The sequence below is a fragment of the Chiloscyllium plagiosum genome, unplaced genomic scaffold, assembly GCF_037043375.1.
Source record: "Chiloscyllium plagiosum isolate Xiang-an unplaced genomic scaffold, Cpla_swu_hap1 HiC_scaffold_14, whole genome shotgun sequence".
NCBI classification, from domain to species: Eukaryota; Metazoa; Chordata; class Chondrichthyes; order Orectolobiformes; family Hemiscylliidae; genus Chiloscyllium; species Chiloscyllium plagiosum.
The window spans coordinates 57,385,830-57,398,411 of NW_028270152.1; the positions used below are offsets into that span (position 1 = coordinate 57,385,830).

General features: G+C 39.8%; 1 protein-coding gene across 13 annotated transcripts in view; it reads right to left on the reverse strand.

The window, feature by feature from the left end:
- LOC122559093 (contactin-4-like) overlaps window positions 1–12,582 on the reverse strand; it is a 2,514,776-nt gene that overhangs the window by 1,458,651 nt on the left and 1,043,543 nt on the right. The window contains exon 1 of one of the 13 annotated variants that reach the window (XM_087994465.1): window positions 7,088–7,274. The exons of 11 other annotated variants lie outside the window; for them this stretch is intronic. The gene's annotated coding sequence lies outside the window, so the exon portion shown is untranslated. Of the gene's footprint in view, window positions 1–6,431; window positions 6,547–7,087; window positions 7,275–12,582 lie in introns of those variants that run through there. One more of the 13 variants, XM_087994469.1, reaches the window with a different exon arrangement.

Sequence of the window (12,582 nt, forward strand, 5' to 3'; positions counted from 1 at the left end):
AAAAATAATGTGTAAACTTTGCTGAAGCTGAATTTTGAACAGTTTCAAAATGCCAAGTTCACTTTATGCTCTTTTACAGCAGGTTTCAGGTTAATGCCTCTAATCTGGGGTTGTGATGGTGGCTATAAACACCGAGAAACTGATTTGAGGCAGAGCATCCATTGTGTGTTGTAGATCATTCACACAGTATTTTACATTCATAAGTTGCATTTGGGAATTTGTGTCAAGACCATAATTTAACACTTATTCAGTGTTTTGTGTCTGCTTTTGATCTGAACTTTGGTAATCTGAACAAGGTTCCCCATAATAGACGGGCTAGCAAGGTTAGATCTCATGGAATAAAGGGAGAGCTAGCCATTTGGATACAGAACTGGCTCAAAGGTAGAAGACAGCAGGTGGTGGTGGAGGGTTGTTTTTTCGACTGGAGGCCTGTAACCAGTGGAGTGCCACAAGGATCAGTACTGGGTCCACTATTTTCCATCATTTATATAAATGATTTGAATGTAAGCATAAGAGGTATAATTAGTTTGCAGATGACACCAAAATTGGAGGTGTAGTGGACAGTGAAGAAGGTTACCTCAGATTACAACAGGATCTTGATCAGATGGGTCAATGGGCTGAGGAGTGGCAGATAGAGCTTAATTTAGATAAACGTGAGGTGTTGCATTTTGGGAAAGCAAATCTTAGCAGGACTTAGACGCTTAATGGTAAGGTCCTAGTGAGTGTTGCTGAACAAAGAAACCTTGGAGTGCAGGTTCATAGCTCCTTGAAAGTGGAGTCGCAGGTAGATAGGATAGTGAAGAAGGCATTTGGTATGCTTTCCTTTATTGGACAGAGTACTGAGTACAGGAGTTGGGACGTCATGTTTCAGCTGTCCAGGACATTGGTTAGGCCACTGTTGGATTACTGCATGCAATTCTGATCTCCTTCCTATTGGAAAAATGTTGTGAAACTTGAAAGGCTTCAGAAAAGATTTACAAGGATGTTGCCAGGGTTGGAGGATTTGTGTTATAGGGAGAGGTTGAATAGGCTGGGGCTGTTTTCCCTGGAGCATCCGAAGCTAAAGGGTGACCTTCTCAAGATTTATAAAATCATGAGGAACGTGGATAGGGTAAATAGACAAAGTATTTTGCCTGGGGTGGGGGGAGTCCAGAACTAGAGGGCATAGGATTAGGGTAAGAGGGGAATGATATAAAAGAGACCTAAGTGGCAACTTTTTCATGGAGAGTAGTACGTGTATGGAATGAGCTGCCAGAGGAATTGGTGGAGCCGAGTATAACTGCAACATTCAAAAGGCATCTGGATGGGTATATGAATAGGAAGGGTTTGGAGGGATATGGGCCAGGTGCTGGCAGGTGGGGCTAGATGGGTTGGGATATCTGGTCGGCATGGACCAGAAGGGTCTGTTTCCATGCTGTACATCTCTATGACTCTATGTACAGATTAGGTAAATTGGCCAAGCTAAAGTGCCCAGAGTATCCAGGGATGTGAAGGTTAGGTAGATTAGCAATGGGAAATGCAGGGGTTGGTCCTGGGAGGGATACTCCTTGGAGGGTCAGTGTGGACTCAATGGGCCAAATGGCCTGCTTCCACACTGTACAGATTGTGTGGATTTTATGATAACTACCTCTGAGCCAGCAGACCCAGGTTCCGGTCCCACCTGCTCCAAGTGTGTAATAACATGTCTGAACAGCCTAGTTATAAAACATCAAATATTGGTGTCAGTGTCTTTACAGTTAGGTGGACACTGCAGGAATTTGAGTGCATCATTTCCCCATCCAACTTAATCTTAATTTACTTCCCATAACCTTTCCTATCCTTCCATCACTTTGTTATTGCTGCACTGCCCATTGGAGGTGGGTACTCATTAAATGGTCTTTTAAATAGTAACCTTGGTGATTGGTTGGACAATTTATTTGGAAAATAAAGAGAGGACTTGTTTTCTTCCCCCGACCCTTCCCTTTTGATTATTGTTGCATTTTTCCTGAGTGGACAGTTCTTGTCCTTTTGTTTCCATTCACAGGAGGTGGATGTCACTGGCTAGGCCAGCATTTACAGCCAATCCCTAATTGCAGGGAGAGCAGCTGACAGTCAACCACCTTGCTGTGGGTCTGGAGTCACATGTACACCAGTCCCCTACAGTACATTAGTGAATCAAGTGGGTTTCAACACTAATTGGTTTTATACTCTTCGTTCAAATTCCACCATCTGCTACAGCAGAACTTGAACTTAGATCCCTGGAACATTACCTGGTTCTCTGGATGAATAGTCCAACAATAACATAAGTAGGCCATCATCTCCCCTTAACACAAATGTAATAGGTGATCTGGTGATGATTTTTAAAAAGTGGTTTCTTATTTTGTGGTGGTGTTGAGTCCATGGAAAATCTTAATGCTTATGGCAGATTTCACTCCTTGTGTAAGTCATTTAAAAAACTTGTTTGTTTTCTTTTGATTGCACATCAGCCCCATCTGCAGGTCGGAGGACCTCCTCATAGGCTAGCTGCAAGGATTGGCACCAATACCCTTCTCTGCCTCACTGAACTGGTCCTCACCCTTAATAACTATTCCTTTAACTCCTCCTATTTCCTCCAAGTCCAGAGGGTGTCCATGGGCACCTGGATGGACCCCAGATACACCTACATCCTTGTTGGTTATGTCGAACAGTCCCTCTTCAGTACCGACTGTGCCCTAAATCTCCTGCCATTACATCGATGACTGCATTGGTGCAGCGTCTTGCATCTGGCTGAACTGGAGCAGTTCATCAACTTTGCCCACAACTTTCACATCGCCCTCAAATTCACTTGGTCCACATCGGACACCTCCGTCCTCTTTTTTGAACTCTCCATTTCCATTTCCGGCAACAGTCACCATACAGACGGTTAATACAAACCCACAGACTCTCACAACTACCTAGACTACACCTCCTCCCACCAATATCCTGCAAGAACTCCATCCCCTTCTCCCAACTCCTCTGCCTCTGCTCGGACAAGGAGATATTCACTTCCAAACATCCCTGATGTCCACCTATTACAAACAATGTGCTAGTCCCCTCCTCTGTCATTCAGACAGCCCTCCACCACACCACCTCCATTCCCTGTTCCACTGCTCTGGACCTAACGCCCTCCAAATGCAATAAAGACAGAGACCCCCTTGTCCTCATCTCCCACCCCACCAGTCTCCACATCTGACACATCATCTTTTAACATTTCTGCCAACTCCAACTAGATTCCATTACTAAGAACATTTTCCCCTCCCTGGTCCCTCTCTGCCTTCCACAAGGACCATTCCCTTCAACAGTCCTTGGTTTGCACCATTCTCCCCACCAACCCCCCCTGAACCCCCAGGTACCTTCCCCTGCAACCGGAAAAGATGCAAAACCTGCCAGTACACCAACACCTCACCTCCATCCAGGGCCCCAAACATTTCTTCCAGGTGAGACACAGGTTCACCTGCCTCTCTCCCAACCTCGTTTACAGCATCAGGTGCTCCTCCTGTGGTCTTCTCTACACCAGGGAGACCAAACGTAAACTAAGGGAATGTTTTGCCAAGCATCTCAGCTATGCCTGCAGGGACCGACTGGACCTCCCAGTCACCGCCCATTTAAATTCCCCTTCCCACTCCCTTTCAGACATGACCATCCTTGGCCTCCTCCATTGCCACAATGAACCAAATGACAAATTGGAGGAACAACACTTCATCTTCTGCCCTGGAGGACTCAACATTAAGTTCTCCAATTTCAAATAACCTCTCTTCCCCCAACTCCCTTCCCAACCCCTCCCCCTCCCTTCCACTCCTCTCAGCTGCCAATCAGATTAATTCCTCCCATCGACCAGCCAGGCCATACCCTTTGCTTGGCTAATGTAAGGACTGCAGATGCTGGGGATCAGAATCAAAAAGTGTAGTGCTGGAAAAGCACAGCAGATCAGGCAGCATCCAAAGAGCAGGAGAGTTGACATTTCATGCATAAGCCTTTCATCAGGAATGGGCTTATGCCCGAAACGTTGACTCTCCTGCTCTTTGGATATTGCCTGATCTGCTGTGCTTTTCCAACACCACACTTTTTGACTCTGTCTTCACCTATCCCCAACTTCACCACCCTGCTCCCCCCTGCCATCCCATTTATCTGCAGCCCCCCTTACACCCACCTCAGTCCTGAAGGTTTACACCCAAACCATTGACTTCCATCTACTGATGCTGCCTGGCTTGTTGTGTTTTTCCAACCTCCTGCTTGTCTACATCAGGCTTGGCTAAAGTAGCCGTTAACTGGTTCATGAGCAGGCTGTGAAGGTGTTTCTAGTTCTTGACTGCTTGCATCTTTTTTACAACTATGCCCATACCTGTGAAGAGAGAGAACTCAGTGTCCACCAAGACCCTTGAAGACTTTAGAGACCAGTGGGTATGATTAAGGGGCTGAAGTGCCTGATCTCCTCAAGCAATAGCATTTTTATTTAGTTCCCTTCTTTTTTCCCCAACTCCGTCTTCATTTTGACAATTATTGCACTACCCCTGAGAGAGTAGTGCTTGTTACTTAATCGTTCAAGAAATCAAAATGGGTGATTTTGTGTTATGTTCTAAAAACAGTAATGTCTTCCTGGGAACGTGGGGGATATTTGACCTGTTACTGGTAGTTAAAACTTCCTTTTTGGAATCTAAACCAGGAATTAAAATTGATGTATTTAATGAAACATTAAATATTATGCAGAATATAACATAAACAAAGATAAAGAAGGATGGGACAAAGAGAAAAATAAAGAAATAATGAAACAAAGAAAAAGTAAAACATTCTATTTTCTATCTACATTAAATAAAATCTTTAAGTGAAAGCAGTTACATGTTTCTAAAAGTAATACCTGGCATTACGAGGTTGCTTGGCAATAATTAATATGCACATTACACTATTGGTTTGTTTATGCTTGAACACACCACAAGTTTAGTGGGTAACCATGTCCTCCATTTTTTTTTACAAAATCATTGAATTGTCACAGCTCAAGAAGAGGCCATTCAGCCCATTGTGTCACTTCACCACGGACAGTGTACATGGTGTCACTCCCCTGCCTTCCCCTGCAAAACCCCAACAGATAATCAATTTCCCCTTCAATATTTTAATTGAACTGGCCTCTGCCACACTTTCAGGTAGATCATTTCAAATCTGGAAATAAAAAGCACTGGCAGAAAAAATATTGCGTTTACTCATGCCTCCCTTGCTTCTTTTGCCAATTTCCTTACATCTGTGTCCTCTTGCTCTCGATCCTTCCAACAATGGAAACATTGTGTTAAAACAAAGCTTCTTGACAAAACATCAATGTAGCTAAGTTTATGGAACTTTGAGGTATTTCCTCAATTCCATATTTTACAAGTGTAGAAGGTTGAAGCTGCTGTTCAGTTCATTCCACAATATTGGTGACGGCCATTAATTTCACTATTTTTCTTGTCATAAATTCCACATTGATGTTATCACACCCCTTGATTGTATCAAGACATTCACTGTTAAAACTTGTTATCAGGTTTTCCATGATATTATGTCAAAATCCCACCTTGATATGTTCTTTTTGCCAAGAAACCAATTACAATGTTCTTTTCAATTAAAAAAAATCGATATGATCTACAAGTTTTCCATGAATAAGTAGTATATAGCAGTGCTAAAGCTGGCACATCCACAGGAAAATAACTTGTGGTCCCTAAATAGATAAGTACATACACGTAAGTATAAACATTTTACTTGGAGAGAAATAAAAACAACAGACCAATAGAAATAGACATAGCTGTCCATGCATTTAATTGAGCAATCTCAGATTTATGATGCTAGGGTTGGGACACAGTAATATATTGCCAGTGCAGTCAATTGTTGAGCAATTAGATTGGACCAAAACAATCACTGACCAACTCCACAAGGTCAGAAATTAGTAGTAAATTACTTCACTAAACGTTTGTATAAAAAAATGGATTTCTAATCTATTTTGACTTGGCACACTATTAAATAAATGTGATCATTTAATTAAGCTTGGAAAAAAATCTTTGAACTTAGAATACCAATGTCTTATTTGGGGTTTTGGGTATATTTGCTAAAGAGATTTCTGTCTTTCTTTCAGTTGGCAAAAGCCTATTAGTCTGCTTATTTTAAGTATTTGGTTTTAAACAAGACAAACAATGCATGGGACAAGAGTTTAAATACATAAATAATCTGGAGTAGCTAAATCGTGCTGCTGTCCTCGAGTGAATTTAACATCTTAACAGGAAGATAGCCAGTTTGCTTTAAATCTGCACTCTCTCATTAACAACAAAGCTTTCACTGAGGTTGTAAATAGAAGGAACCAGCTTGGCTACCTGTAATTGAACACTGAAACTGTTCATTTTAACACTGTCATCCATGCAATTAATGATACAATGGAATCTCATAAAAAAAACTATTAAATGTTAGATAACACATACCTTTTGCTAATATGTACTAGATCGCTCAGATTTCACACTGTGTGAATGTTTCATTTCTTAGATCCATTACTGAGGCAGTTTAATTACAATATTCTCGGAAACAAATGTTCTGAATATTCATTCACAATTTGAGGAGTTCCATGTCCTTTGGCTATCCCATTTGATTTTAGGATGTTGCAAGATGCTTAACAGCACCACAGATGCAACTCCTGAAACAAAGGGCAGTTCGAAATACCTTTACTCACTTGCCTGGATCTGTCCCTATCTGTGAGAACTATGAATGCAAAAAAAATACTTCCTCTTTACCCTTTTGTCTCCAAACCTACAGTATTTGTCAACAAAATAACCTGTCATAAAAGACACAGGAAATATAAATCCTAAGCAAATCAAACGCCTTTTAGTCAGCAGTAATACAGTGAATATTATTTCACAGTTGCTACAAATAGAGAGCATTTTCAATAACTGAGGCTTGTATTTACAGCTACAGTTGAGTTTACAAAAACACAATAATCCTTTCATAAACAAAGATACCACACGGTTAACTCATTTTCATCACAATTGCAAGCTATGCTTTTCAGCATCTCAGCAGAACAGCATGCTTAGATTCTAAAATACCATACAGCTGCACCCCAATAAAAATATTTCTGTGTACTTACAGAACTAAATGGCAAAGAGCATCAGTTTCCTTTCCACTTTTCTGTAACGGCAAATAGAGGTGCAGGCTCACAGCAAGTCACTGCCTCAACTACACTGATCAACCAGGCATAACAGGCCCTTATGGGTTGTCTATGCAGCTGGGAGATAATGGAACCATTTTCTCAGCTGGGACCAGACACTTAACTGCTATACACTGTGTGCTGTGTGTCTGTTCACTGGCACTAATCAGGAAGTACAGTGCTTCTCAACCGCATTTCCCGAAGCACCTACACAATTAGCACATGAATCACATGGACACGCAGCAAGGTCTTCAGCTGTTCTTAACTAGATTCCCAAACTGAGATTAGGATTTGAAAATGTTAATTATAGTTTGTAATTGTAGTTTGTAGAATCTCATTGTCAGAAGCGTTATGTTCAAGCACAAGTCTGCTTTATTCTGACATCAACATCAATCTTACTATCGGTGCATGTTCCTGTTGTTATACACATGTCCAAGTATAAATGTTTCAATAGCTATTCCATGAATTTACTTTACCTACTTCACAGTATTTACTAAATATAAACAAAATCATCATAAGAAAAAACACAAATCTAAGGACGAAAAAGCATTTAAATCTAACATAAAACTTTACAATAAACCTGCCACATATTAATTTTGTCAAATATACCTTTATGTGGGCAGTGGGGTTGAATATATATTTTAATTGGTTAATATTAAAAATAGTCATGTTAAATTTGTGGGTTTTAAATATTTATTTTTGGTATATGAACACAGAACAGATTCTTTGACCCCTTTAATAGTGACATTTAGCCAACTCGCCACATGTGTGTTGCAGAAAGCATTATTCATGTGAATATGCACTTAATTAAATGTCACTAAACTTTCAAAAGGTTGAAGATGTTATTTGCCACAGTGCATTAAATGGGTTTGTACTGTAGTCCTGCTTCAAACCAACGTGGTTATTGGCACGCACGACAGTGTAATTTATTTTACTATACTGGCAGTTTGATTACACTGGTTTTTCCTGCAATAAAACAATTTCCTGCTAGAGCAAAGATGATGTTGACAAAGTGCACTCATCTCATTTTGTGATAACTAATGTACCAGCACATCGGAGGAAGAGGATTCTGAAAGCAAACACCGACAGTGTCTTTTACCAACAGGTTATGTGTCAATGTTAATAAAAAGCAGTTCCCTCTGCCAAATCTCAAAGCTATTACAGCTTTTCTCTACATAGTATTTTTTTCTCTTCTTAAAAAAAAAGAGCTTATAATTATATTTCTACAATTGTCAATGGCCCACAACCTGATTCACAGCATTTTTTTCTGAAGTGCAGCTAAGGTTCATCAATCTAAATACTAAGCAGTGATCTCCCCCTGGTGTGTGAATTGCTTACATTGCTACACTTCTTTAAACCTTCTCAAAGGTTGTCAGATCAATGCCCTTACTCTCTTTAAACAGCGATTGTTCAAATTTACTCTATTTCAAGCAAGCCACAAGTGTTAATAAGCACAAAACACTGTGGATGCTGGAAATCAGAAACAAACAGAGTGAATGCTGGAGGAGCTCAGGAGGTCTGGCAGGATCTGTTGAGAGAGAAACCGAGTTAACATCTGTTTCTTTATCCACAGATGCGGTCAGACCTGCTGAGTATCTTTAGCAAAATTATTCGACGAGTGGTTAGAAACAAAACAACAAATGCCTTCATCCACAAACAATGCAACAACAAAAGCACACAATCAATGGCTCTGATTGTAATAGGTCACTAATGCTTTGTTTAATTTGAAAATCTTTTCTATTATGAGAACAAGGCTACGTTAAATGTGTAAACTGTGGTATAGTATTTGGGGTGAATTTGGATCTGGATCTTGATTTGGCAACTGATGAGTTTTTCTGTGTCTGAAGTTTATGGTTAACTTGTAAATATTTCTTAACCATAGCGATTTCTTTTAAAAACAGTTTTGAAGGCTGGATGTCAAGTGAATTTACTTTAGAACTTCTGTGACCCAGCTTAGGAAGTAATTGGCCTGAAATATTAATAGTTAATTCTGGATTTTTTTTAAACTGAAGGGCAAGATCCAAAACTAAAAGACTTTTAATGTCACTGTTTAGACTGGGTAGGGGTTTAGTCCCGGGAAGACTTTGGAACAAGATGGCTGCATATAGCAGAGCTCCTTAGAAGGAAATTATTGATTTAGTGAGGTAAATTACTTTGATGTGAAAAGTCAGTGTTTATCCCGGATCTGAAGTGTGAGAATAAAATCCCAGGAGTGGTTACTGAATTTAGAATGTTGACTCTCAAGGTCCGTGGTCGCTCCAGGAAGGAGTTTAAAAGTTTATCACATGACTTAAATCTACCATGTTGTTCGACAGAGTTTTCTAGTGTAAGTGTAATATGAGTGCTGTTTTTGGTAACTGTACCAGCAGTGGGATTTTGGGTATTTCGTGACTGGAACCAGGACCAGGACCTCTATGACTGAGGTTCTTGATTGGGGCTGTTAACCTGGACTAATCAGGGAGCCCTGGCTGACATATAAATAGGAGATTCAGAAGGTCTCCTCAGTCTCGGGCTGGCTGCTCAGAACCTATGTACTGTACACATGTAAATAAAGGGTAATTTGGTGATGGGATATTGACCTCTGTGCAGTTATTTCAGGGTACACTACAAAAGTTGTTTTGTTCCTTTCTAAAGTTATGGACTAGTGTTTCGCAATGAATGGACAGGTACTTTACCTGTGTGTTTGAAACCTTTGAACTTATCTTCCAAGTTGATAATTTGGATTATTTGATTTTTTCTTCATAACTTGTATATGAAACTTTCATTTAACTGTGAAAGCAAAATCTGCAGCCCATTTGCTTATGTTTCAGCCAGAGACCACTTCATTAAAGCCAAAATAAATAAATTTATAATCTGTTAAACCAGGTTCCTGTTGGCATCTGACTTGTCTGATAATAACATCAGCTGGGATCATATTATAGAAAAGAAAAATGTACTTTTCTAAATTATTTCTTGACACATCTCTGCCCTATTCCTCTCTGTACTTCAGTTTATTCAGAAGAAGTTCATGATTCAATACTGCCGTTTTGTTTTAAGCACAAGGGTAACAATTCTAATCTATCCAGAATGTAAAGGCAAATGTGGCAGGGAGGAAAATAAGTTATTTGCAAAATATTTTTTAATTCGCTTTGGCATACTGAAAATTTGAAGGATGTGTTCTAACTGGGAAATTTCTTAGCAGGGTTCAGTGGAGTTATGAAGGAATGAGAAATACTTCTCACTTGTATTTATAAAAAATCATTAACTTCAATTCAGGTTCAAACAAAAAAAGTTTACATTACATTCCTTGAACAAAGAATCAGTGAACAATCATATTTTCACTTAGTTTAGCATAGACTGAGAATGAATATAACTATATACCATAGACATATAGGAAAAAAACTTAACATATGTGTAACTCTGTAAACATATGTATAAAAAACATGCACTTGCATATTAGAATAAACCATAATTCTAGTAGATAACATGATGGGTGTGATCCTCCTTTCCGACTTGCTCTTCCCTTGAACAACAGTTTTTTTTAAACTTATGTTGAAGCTCAAGTTATTTTAACCCCAATGGGAGATCCAGTACATTCCTTGTTCCTTCAGCCTCTGTGACTTTGTCTTTCATGATTACAAACTCCCCTGTATAGCCTTTGCAGATTATAAAATACATTGCAGAAACTTCAAAATACTAAATACGAAAAGATTTTGTGCTCGATCATCTGAAACACAATACCCTCTCGTACGAGGGAGGGCAAGATCAGAACAAGTGCATAACTGTGCACGTAATCACATCCAAATCTGATCTGTATGATTACGAGGCGAGAGAGAAAAGTTTGCTCTGAATCGTGACACTGCATCTTCTACAGAGAAGGCCATCAATAAGGCAACAACTGGCTTTCACGTACAAAGCAATTACTGGTAATTCTATCCTTCAGTTCTTCATGGGGACCTCAAATATGTTTTTTGCAATCATTAAGATATTTGCTCTGTGATTTTCTGGAGTGAGTTACAGCAATAATTATTAATGGAAGCTGTCTTCTACAAAACTGACCTTTTCAAATCATCTTGAGCAAATCTGTCTCACAGACCTCTTCTTTGCAAAAAACCTGAGCCCTCTACTGGCTAAATCTGATTATTTTCTTTTCTACAGGGCACACAGATCTCCTTTTTATCAAAGTACAACAAGCAGTCAGAGTTCACAAAGTTGCAGGAATAGATATTTTGGATTTTTGAGTAAACTTCAATCATAACTTCTAAAAGCATCAGTGGAAATGATTGGAATTCTGAATAGTTAAAACCAGAAAGGATCCTTGAACTCATTCGAGAAGACTGAATAAAATCACTTCATTTCGTTTTTCTACAATAACAGAGATGATAATTAATTAATCAGTATTTTCAAGCAACATGCTATATATTTAAGCACCAATGGCATCTACCAATTCCAATCAGTGCCCAGAAAGATATTTCTAAGATTTTATGAAATAATGAGCACTAGATTGAGAAAAAGTACATACATATCAAATATTCACCAATGGTTTGCGCTAACTGGACTAGAGTTACACTTTGGATGAAATCAGCTTTCCAAGCACACATTCTGTGGAACCTTATATATGTCTAAGCGACATGGGCTATGACGAGATTTATGGCACAATTGGACAAGTTTAACGAGGCCGATATCAATGTCGGGAGCATTTCACTCCAACTTTATGTTTTTGATGAGCAGCAGGATGAGTTTTCCATGAGGCTTGGGCAAGTTGTCAATGAAGGGCAATTATTCTTTGTCAAATGTCTTGTTAATGGCTCACCTCAGTTCATTACTATTCAGCTTTTTATCTTACCAAATGCATCAAATAAGACATATTTTGAAAAAACAAGGTTTGGAAATCAGCGCAGGTGCCTGGCAAACTCGGATCACCACTTAATTCAAAGTATTTCCACCTTCTGTAAGACTAAGCAGCATCTCAGCGTACGATCCATAAGCATCAGCCGGATGCACCTCTCATGCATGGACAATGGCTTCTTTTGCCAAACCCTCATAACCACCATGGAGCCATTCCAATGTCTTTACATGTTATTTAGGTCGCACTGACCTGAATTGCAGGGTGCACGAGCAACTAGCTGAAAAGCTGCAACTGGGACATTGCACACGTGGAATGGCATGCAACTTAAGGGCTGAACTGGACTGCATCTCAGGCCTGTTCACTTGCTTTCTTCATGCTTGCATGCTTAGCAGCACAGATATTTGCTCATGGCATCTCTACCTTGCCTTACCTACATTGCCTTGCCACATCAGTGCAGTGGCACTTCAGCCAGAGCGAAGGTCTAGCAGTGCTGCTGTATTGATGTGACCTTTGGTGCAGACACACTTGCAGGACACTTTTCATGCCTCAGTAGGGATCATTCTGGGATGGGGAGGGGGCGAATACTTTAATGTATGGTTCCCAGGTG